Genomic DNA, 10,048 nt, shown 5'->3' with positions numbered 1-10,048 from the left:
GACCCTTGATGACATATTGGATATGTGGGAAATAATAGAGGAGCATCATCGTGGAACCCCACCCCCTGGACATTATTAATAGTGGTACATGTCATATACCCCCCCTTCACACACATATAAGTCCCCTTTGTTGACAACAGTACATTGCATAGGACATTGCCCTCATACAGACCCGTGCATTGATAATGGTACAATCCATAGGAACCCTCCCCCCACAACGATAGCATTTAGGAAACCCCCAGACACACTGATAATGGAACAATCCACAGGAAGCCACACTGGTACTAAATACATCCTATAGCAGAGTTTCTCAGACAGGGGTCCCTGAGGGTACTTCAGGGGGTCCACAAGACATGTCCAGGGCCACCGGCCCCAATGATCAACTCTTCCCCCTCCCTCCCAGTGCCTCCTACAAGCCTCGGAACAGCTGTTCAGACGCATGCAGGAGGGAGGGGAAGGAGTGGGTTCAGGGCATGCTCAGGGAGGAAAGAGGAGGGCAGGGATGGGAAGAGGTGGGGCAGGGGTGGGGTCTTGGGGGAAGGGGTAGAGGGGGGGTGGCGCCAGGGGCTGAGCAGGGGGCTTGGAAGTCCATAAAAAAATTTAAATAAAAATGGGGGTCCTCGGGTTGTTAAAGTTTGAGAAGTGCTGTCCTATAAGATTCCCCAGTCCCTCAAACCCACAGACACAGAAACACAGAAACCTCTCTCTCTACACTGCTAGTGGTAGTCTGTTCACCCACCTTCTCATGCTCATAGACTTTAAGGTCAGACGGGACCATCAGGATCAATCTGACCTGCTGCCCACCCACTCCTGTAATAGACCCATAACCTCTGGCTGAATTACTGACGTCTTCAAATCATGATTCAAAGACTTCTCTGCAGTAAGCACCGTGGTAGTGCTACCAAACACACACTGACAGTGGTGAAGCCTGCAGCACAACTCCCTCAGTAGCAGTATGTTTTAAAGAGCAAATGGGGGAGAGGCAATTGGCTGTAGAATGCTTAATCTGGGCAGGTGCCTTCTATCAGCTTTGTCCTCTCCCCTCTTCCCCCCAGGATTCCCACCATGTGCCAGTAAAAATGGCTGGATAATTTAAAAAGTATTTTTATTTTATGTGACACTTGTCAGGCGCTCTGCAGGGAAGAGTCAGCCTCCTGAGGGATGTGACAGGACTCCACTGAAGTGCTGAGCAAACAGTGGGCATGTGAGGCACTCGCAGCACGTGTTGGCACCATGTGGAAAGTTTTGGGGATTATGGACACCTAGAGGGATATGTCAAGCAAACAGGGATGTTTCAGGGTCCTGCTGGATGCGCTGGGCACCTCATGAGATGTGTCAAGCAGCTTGTCACTGTGGCAGACACCTCACAACCCCGCATAGGAAGTATCTGGCTCCCGAGGCTGTCGAGTGTATTGGAACTGCATGAGACAGGCCAATATGCATTGGGACTCTGTTCAGGTGTGTCAGAATCCTGTGGAGACTTATCAGGACTCTGTGAGTATTAACATGCATCCAGTTTTTGCAGGATTTTACAAATAACAGTGCATTTCCATTTTCCTGGTCTTACATCCTCAGTAGGGTTACTCAGATGGTAAGCACAGTGTTTGATGGCAAGTGGTTGCAGCATTAGACCATCAGTTTTGGCTTTTCTTAGATCCTTAGAAGGAGGATCCTGGGAACTACAGGCCAGTCAGCCTCACTTCAGTCCCTGGAAAAATCATGGAGCAGGTCCTCAAAGAATCAATCCTGAAGCACTTACATGAGAGGAAAGTGATCAGGAACAGTCAGCATGGATTCACCAAGGGAAGGTCATGCCTGACTAATCTAATCGCCTTCTATGATGAGATTACTGGTTCTGTGGATGAAGGGAAAGCAGTGGATGTATTGTTTCTTGACTTTAGCAAAACTTTTGACACGGTCTCCCACAGTATTCTTGTCAGCAAGTTAAAGAAGTATGGGCTGGATGAATGCACTATAAGGTGGGTAGAAAGTTGGCTAGACTGTCGGGCTCAACGGGTAGTGATCAATGGCTCCATGTCTAGCTGGCAGCCGGTGTCAAGTGGAGTGCCCCAGGGGTCGGTCCTGGGGCCGGTTTTGTTCAATATCTTCATAAATGATCTGGAGGATGGTGTGGCTTGCACTCTCAGCAAATTTGCGGATGATACTAAACTGGGAGGAGTGGTAGATACGCTGGAGGGCAGGGATAGGATACAGAGGGACCTAGACAAATTGGAGGATTGGGCCAAAACAAATCTGATGAGGTTCAATAAGGATAAGTGCAGGGTCCTGCACTTAGGACGGAAGAACCCAATGCACAGCTACAGACTAGGGACTGAATGGCTAGGCAGCAGTTCTGCGGAAAAGGACCTAGGGGTGACAGTGGACGAAAAGCTGGATATGAGTCAGCAGTGTACCCTTGTTGCCAAGAAGGCCAATGGCATTTTGGGATGTATAAGTAGGGGCATAGCGAGCAGATCGAGGGACGTGATCGTCCCCCTCTATTCGACATTGATGAGGCCTCATCTGGAGTACTGTGTCCAGTTTTGGGCCCCACACTACAAGAAGGATGTGGATAAATTGGAAAGAGTCCAGCGAAGGGCAACAAAAATGATTAGGAGTCTGGAACACATGACTTATGAGGAGAGGCTGAGGGAACTGGGATTGTTTAGTCTGCAGAAGAGAAGAATGAGGGAGGGATTTGATAGCTGCTTTAAACTACCTGAGAGGTGGTTCCAGAGAGGATGGTTCTAGACTATTCTCAGTGGTGGAAGAGGACAGTACAAGGAGTAATGGTCTCAAGTTGCAGTGCGGGAGGTTTAGGTTGAATATTAGGAAAAACTTTTTCACTAGGAGGGTGGTGAAACACTGGAATGCATTGACTAGGGAGGTGGTGGAATCTCCTTCCTTAGAAGTTTTTAAGGTCAGGCTTGACAAAGCCCTGGCTGGGATGATTTAATTGGGGATTGGTCCTGCTTTTGAGCAGGGGGTTGGACTAGATGACCTCCTGAGGTCCTTTCCAACCCTGATATTCTATGATTCTATGATTCTTTAATGATGGAGAACATGTAAAAACCTTGCCTTTTCTGTGTGCTCCCTGCTCACCCTTGCTCACTGTATCTCCTTTGTCCCCTGGCTTGCTGTCCCCTCATTCACTTTAGAACAGTACAAAATAGCAAATGTGACCATATCCATAGGTACCAAGTCAAGCTTGCTGCTGTTTATGCATGCACAAGGCTATCAAATTTATATAGCACTTTTTACTTAAAGTGGCTCACAGAACTTTCCAATACATAAGTAACAGAAAGAGGAGACAGAAGACTGTGTCTTGATACAAGTCCAGTAAGCTGTAAAAGCTGAGTCTGGAAGAAACCCAAGCTTTTATATCAGTTCAACAGCGATAGCTCCTGAGCTAACCAAAATCATATGTGAGATGACTGGTTTAGCGGCATTAGCATACTGGGCTGTTAGTCTGTGAGGGTCATGGCTCAGCACCTCTGACTTTTTTGGCTACTGTCAAGGCCAGGACTATAAAAGACTGGTTCCTCAGCCCCTTTAGCTGAGCTAAGGGAAAAGTTCCTTCAGCTTGCTGGACAGATTTTAAGACATAGTTATGTCATTTGCTCAGCAACTGTAGTGTGCTGGATATATGTAAAGGGCCAAATTTCTGAGATTTCACTAGTTCACCAGCTATAGCTTGTTGGACTGATGTAAATAGTTAGGCTTCTTTAGGTTCACTAGCTCAGCATCTCTAGCTTGCTGGATTGTGATGACAAACCATAGGCCTCTGGGAGCTGACTGGCTGTGCAGCTCTACGGTACTGGGTTGGTATCAAGATACAGGACTCTTTTAGGATCACTGGCTCAGCACCTCTAGCTTACTAGTCTCATGTCAAAAGTAAGCCTGTGTGACATCCCTGACTCAGCACCATTAGCTAGCAGGACTAATATCCAGGCATAAACTTCTTTGAGGACACTACCTCAGGATCTATAGCTGTTGGACTGCTCCAGGCAGGATCTATAACTGCAGGCTCAGGTCTCTTTGAAATTACTAGCTCATCAGCTATAGCTCGTCAGACTGATGCCAAGGCTCAGGCCTCCTTAAGGTTAGTAGCTCAGCATTCTTAGCTTGCAGAACTTATATCAAGCCTCAGCCCTCTGTGACATGAGTGTCTGTGCTCCATTACTAGGTCAAGCTAGAGTCTTCTGTGGTTATGGTAAGGTCTAGCTCTCTGTGATATCACTGGCTCAACACCTATAGCTTGCTGGGTGATGTAAAGAGGCAGGTCTTTGTGAGGTCTGTAATACAGGAACCCTAGATTACTAGTCTGATGGCAAGGGAGAGACCACTGTGAAGTCACTCACTAGGCATCTCTGGCCTCCTAGGTTGATTTTATGGTACTAATTTCTGTTATTTTGCTAGTCTGATGACAAGGCAGAGGCTGCTGTGAGCTCACTGGCTCAGACCATCTAGCTTGATAGGCTTTTGTTAAGGTACAGACCCCTGAGGTCAGTGGCTCAGCAACATATTTCAAGGAAGTCTGAGATTTGCACCTACATTGACTCTATAGTTAATGCAATTGCTTGTACAAATTTTGTAATTATACACAAAAATGGACATTTAGGCATCTAACCACTTGCATGTGTAATCACAATGGTTTTCTAATTTAAAAACTGTACCAATTACATTTGTCGCTGGCTACTTCACAAAGTCTTTTAAAAATACAAAAAATAGTTGATTATTCATGTCAATAGAGAGACTCTGCTGCAAAATTCAACTATATGCATAGCCCATGATCAGCCACACAGGCAAAAGCCTGTGTGAAGAGATAGGCTTTACATTCCTGTGTGAAGATCAATGGACGGGGGCTGTGTTGAAAAGGTAAAAATTCATGCCTCTGAGTCAAATAAGCTCATTGCACCAGAGGAGAAATCTACCCATCTGTAGCACAACCCATAGTCTTGTGGGTTTTTTCCCTTTCCCCTCAGCGCACCAGGCAAAATGAACTGCATTCAAAAGTCAGTACAGACGCTCCCCGGGTTACTCAAGACCCGACTTACGCAAATCCGCATTTACGGAAAAAATTCCGTAAGCTAGAAATAGGAGGGTTTTTTTTCCTTCTTCTTTTTTTGCGTAATGGTCGGGTATATGTTTCTGACTTACAAAAATTCAAGTTACACAAGGCGTTCCGGAATGATTGTGTAAGTCGGGGAGCGTCTGTATTTGCAACAGTTACCGTACACCGATCTCTGAGATACCATAGTATTTACCTATGCTTAAATAGGCTATATTGGTGCATGGAAATTGGTGAGAAATGTTGACTTTTTAATGGCTATTACTGTATTTCTGTATTTAATTAGGTGTGAGGTTTCTGTGTATTGTGAAAATGGACATTTTCTTATTTTAAAAGTTAAATCATTTAAACCGCTCAACACCCAGAAAGCCAGGACAATCTCCTTAGGGATCTCAATCCACAGTCTGGGTAATGCAGTTATAAAGCAATTCAATTTGTTATGACTGAAGAAAATAATAGGATGTAGGCAAGAGGAAATGCCTTGAGGCAACATCCATGGTAATAGCTTGGAGTAAGGTGGGATTTGTGAAATGTTGCCTGGCACTGGTGAAAAGTTGATTCTGTTTTCTGTAAAGATGACTGGATTTGGAAATAAAAGCCTGATCTTCACATTATATGGAAACGTTTTTTTGTTGCACAAGCCAACTGCCTCTTCCTTATATTTTTTCATCTTTGAAAACAGATCTTTATTTGGTTTTTCAAAGCTGGAGAACAGTGAATGTGTGAGGCTGCAATACAGAACAGAAAATGGGTTTAAAAGGTGACATACACTTTTTAATTTCTATGCATTCTGGAGTATCTTCTGTGATCAAAAGTCAGATATTTAATTACATATATATATATATTTATCCTAAAATTAAACCTTAAAAATTATTTGCAGTGTTTACTTTGAATCTCGTGTATGTTTCTAAGCTGCCATCAAAACATTCTTGCTTCCAGTCAATGTTTTTCTCTCTCCAAATATTGTTGACTGAAAAAGAAAAGGAAGGAAGTTGCCTTGAATCTTCTAACCTTGGCCATCATTAGTGGTGTTTCTAAAGAAAAAATCTTGTTTTGCATTTCTGTATAAGCTTTGCCATACTTCGTAAAACAGTTATAGACCGATACATCAGGCTGCCTAAGACTTTTAGCTAAAAGGAATAAAATGTGCAAAATCCATCTTTGTTTTTTCCTTTTGAGATTTTGAAAACTGAAAAATGGCATTTTGCTTGATCATGGTACATTTTCTTCAGACTCCTTACTCACTTCTTCAGAAACTTTTCTAGGAATTCTTGAGAAAGTGGGTGGAATTGAAAAATGGCTAAGCCACGGTTTCCTTTAATACTCTCAGGCTCAAATCTTCAGCTCAGTGACTGATTGTGAAAATGGCCTCACTGTTCACCATTTTCTAGTAGGTTCCCAACTCGATGCTAAAGTTAATGTACTCAAGGAACCTAAGAGGTGTTGGTAAACAACCATAATTTTTTGAACTTTTGCTGAAGCCAACAAAAACATTTTCTCAAGCCAGGAAGAATACTGAACACTAGCTAACCATGGGATGCATTGCCTTTGTTAATTTCATTGTGACTTTGGAGTTAGAATAAAGAGAAAGGAGCTGTCTGGCTAGGAAACCTCCCACTCTGACCTTGTGACCCTAGATCAGTGGTGGGCAACCTGCAGCCCGTCAGGGTAATCCGCTGGCGGGCCACAAGACAGTTTGTTTACATTGACCGTCTGCAGGGCATGGTTGCCTGCAGCTCCCAGTGGCTGCAGTTCGCCGTTTCCGGCCAATGGGATCTGCGGGAAGCGGCGTGGGACGCAGGGAAATGCTGGCGGCTGCTTCCCAAAGCTCCCATTGGCCGGGAACGGCGAACCACGGCCACTGGAAGCTGCGGGCGGCCACGCCTGCAGACAGTCAATGTAAACAAATTGTCTCGTGGCCCACCAGCAGATTACCCTGACGGGCTGCCCGCAGGCTGCCCACCCCTGCCCTAGACAGAGTAAGAAAGCAGAAAATGGGGAGGATGGTATCACACAAAATCCTTTCAAAGGAGAGTGGGAGTGCTTGTGATCTGTCTTTGTGTAGAAATCTCAGCCTCTATCTGTTTTAAAGGGTGCGATTGTGGTTGGCCTTTACTGGGGTGCATGGTGGTGGTAGAGAGTTGCATCTTCCTTTCACAACACAGCTGCATGCAGTCCCTGTACTCAGGGTAGCACAAGGCAAGCTCACGCCTTCAGTGTGCGTGACGCAAGTTGTCCCAAACCAGGTAGGGAGAAGGTAGGACCATGGTTCTATTCTTCCACATTGCCTTGGGAAGTGGGATCAGCACACAGGGAGCAGTGTACTGCATCCCACAATGGGGTGGAATAGCAGCTATGCTTCCCTTGTATACCAGGGGGCTCTGAAAGACATTCTGTAAAATGCTTCCTGGTGTTCCACCAGGACAATACACGGCAGTCCTTAAAGGGTACTATGGAGCCCAAAACAGACCAAAAATAAAATAATGCTACATTTCCTCCTCTGTACACATTTTTAAAGTCCATGTTCAAATGTAAACAGCATTCAAAACTAAGTGCTTTTCCTGCTGAAAGAGTTCTTTTCCATCTCAGTTAATCACATTTTTAGTATGCTTAGGGAAGTTACCAGCTTCCAGTAAGTCATCTATTGCCATTAAAATGTTGCAATTCCTGCAGCTATTGCTTTAATAATGCTTGTTATGCTGAGGTCTATTTTTAAAAAATATATTGAGAGAAAAAGGCTGGCATTTTTCTTTAATAAACTGTTGTGTTACATTCCAAAAACATTCAGCGGTTCATAAAAGGCCCAGTACTGCAGTTCTTTCTCGTGCAAAGCTCCTATTGCTGTGAGAGAGGTATTTTGAATGAGTATAGACTGCAGGATTTGGCCTAAAGATTTTAGCAGGGTTTCTGAAACACTCTTTTTCAACCCAATGCCGGGATCATGTTGCTGCTTATCTCCGTCAGAGAAATACTGAAAATGCTGCCAGCAGAGTAAGAAAGCCATAGAGACAGAGGAGAGTGGCTTCTTAGCCAATAAGAAACCTTTACACTTGTATTTTGGACTTAGTTCCTTCAGTGTTGGTATGCACGACTTCCCTGAGCTATCTAGCCTGTTGTCCATGGCTATGTGGTGCCCAGGTATTAAAAAAGCAATAGCTGTGGAGTTTCTTGAGGTTTGAATTCCAGTCATCTCTCTTCATGTTAACCTTAAAACCTAAGAAGTAACTACAAAGCAATCCAGAACTTGTAATAATTTAGGGTAGCAGCTCTCAAACTTCATTGCACCGCGACCCCCTTCTGACAACAAAAATTACTACACGACCCCAGGACGGGGGACGGAAGCCCGAGCCAGCCCATAGCCCCGCCACCCTGGGCTGGTGGGTCAAAGGCCAAGGGCTTCTGCCCTGGGCAAGGGGCATGTAACCTTAGCCCATATGCCTAGGGCTGAAGCCCTCAGGCTTCGGCCTCGGCCCTGGGCCCCAGCAAGTCTAACACCTTCCCTGGCGCCCCCATTAAAATGGGGTCCCGACCCACAGTTTGAGAACCCCTGATTTAGGGAAACAGACCCTCATCTAAGATAAGCAAAGCAACACTTTACCATTCTATTTGAGGTTCTAGGGTAAAATTTTCAAAAGCACCTAATGGACTTAGGATCCTAAGTCCCTTTTTCAAACACATCTTAGGCACTTAGGTCTTATTTACTTTCAGTGAGACTTAGGGCCAAACCTGAATGGTTCTGTGACCCCAGGAGCCAGGTTGCAACACCCAAAGCAGGGAATTGGGCCAAGCCCCATGGAACAGGAGTCACTGCTGCCGGGGGAGTGCGGGAAAGGCTTGCTCTCCAGCCCTGTGTGAAAAGGCACAATGCATACACCTGAAGTTAGCTGGAGGCAGACAGGGTGGTCACCTCTTCAGCCCCACTACTGTATTTAGGCACTGAAGGGTAGGATTTTTCAAGAACCCCTAGATAACTTAGCACAAGCGCCACTGACATTAGGACTTGGGTTTCTAAGTCACGTAGGCACTTTTTAAAATCCCACCCTTAGGTGCTTAAAAGTGAACTTTGGAACCTAACTGTAGGCTCCTTTTTTTGAAAATGTTAGTCATGGTCTGTATACAAAACCACTGATGTTTCAGGCTCAAAGCATCTCCTGTATACACATGTTCTTGAAAGGGACCCTCTATGCACAAATCTCCCGCTGTCAGCTTTTAAGTGAAGGGAGTGCTGCCTCCACAACACCGTCACCGCCTCCCTATGTGAGGAAGGGGTTCCATGGGTATTTGGGACTTAGGGGTAAGGAACAGGGGACTGACTACATTCAATGGCATTGTCCCATGTAGAGCCACTAAATTTCCATGTGGAAATGTGGCAGGGAACTCATATAGCTAGGAATTGTATTGATTTCCTCTGGGTCCCCCCTGGAAAGGTCACTGAGCAGCCACATAGGATCCAGTTAGTGGAAGCAAAGCTTCTTCAGGGACTGTGATGCCATGGGAGGCAGAGCCATGGAGCAGTGCAGAGGCAGAAGTCCCACAGATGGTAGGTTTCCTATATCCACAGGGCTGGGTTGCCCTGCCCTTCTGATCCCCAAGATCTATCAGACAGGGAAGCGTCCCAAATTCCTTTTGTTAGGGGATGCTTAGTGAGAAATAATGTGAGGGGACTGTTTTGGAGTGTTCCTACCACTCTGGTCCCTTTCAGCAGAGAAATCCAGTGGATGTGCATATCTGTAGTTTTATTTAATTCTTATTTTGCTTCTATTTGTTCCCAGTTTGAAAGTATGGTGTTTGTGTTCCTTTTCCCTTTATACCGTTTATACTGATGATTAAACTACTAAAAAATCACTTCATCCTGAGAACAAGCAATTTGTAAATTTGGGTACTTAGAACAAACATATTTCCTGTAATTGGATGTAGTCCAAATAGCTGAGTCAATCACAAAATTTCCTCTGGGATTTTTCCATGGCAAAGTGTTGT

Source organism: Caretta caretta, chromosome 2 (assembly GCF_965140235.1).
Source record: "Caretta caretta isolate rCarCar2 chromosome 2, rCarCar1.hap1, whole genome shotgun sequence".
NCBI classification, from domain to species: domain Eukaryota; kingdom Metazoa; phylum Chordata; order Testudines; family Cheloniidae; genus Caretta; species Caretta caretta.
The sequence above is the reverse complement of the archived record's forward strand: the minus strand, read 5'-3'. Positions refer to the sequence as shown.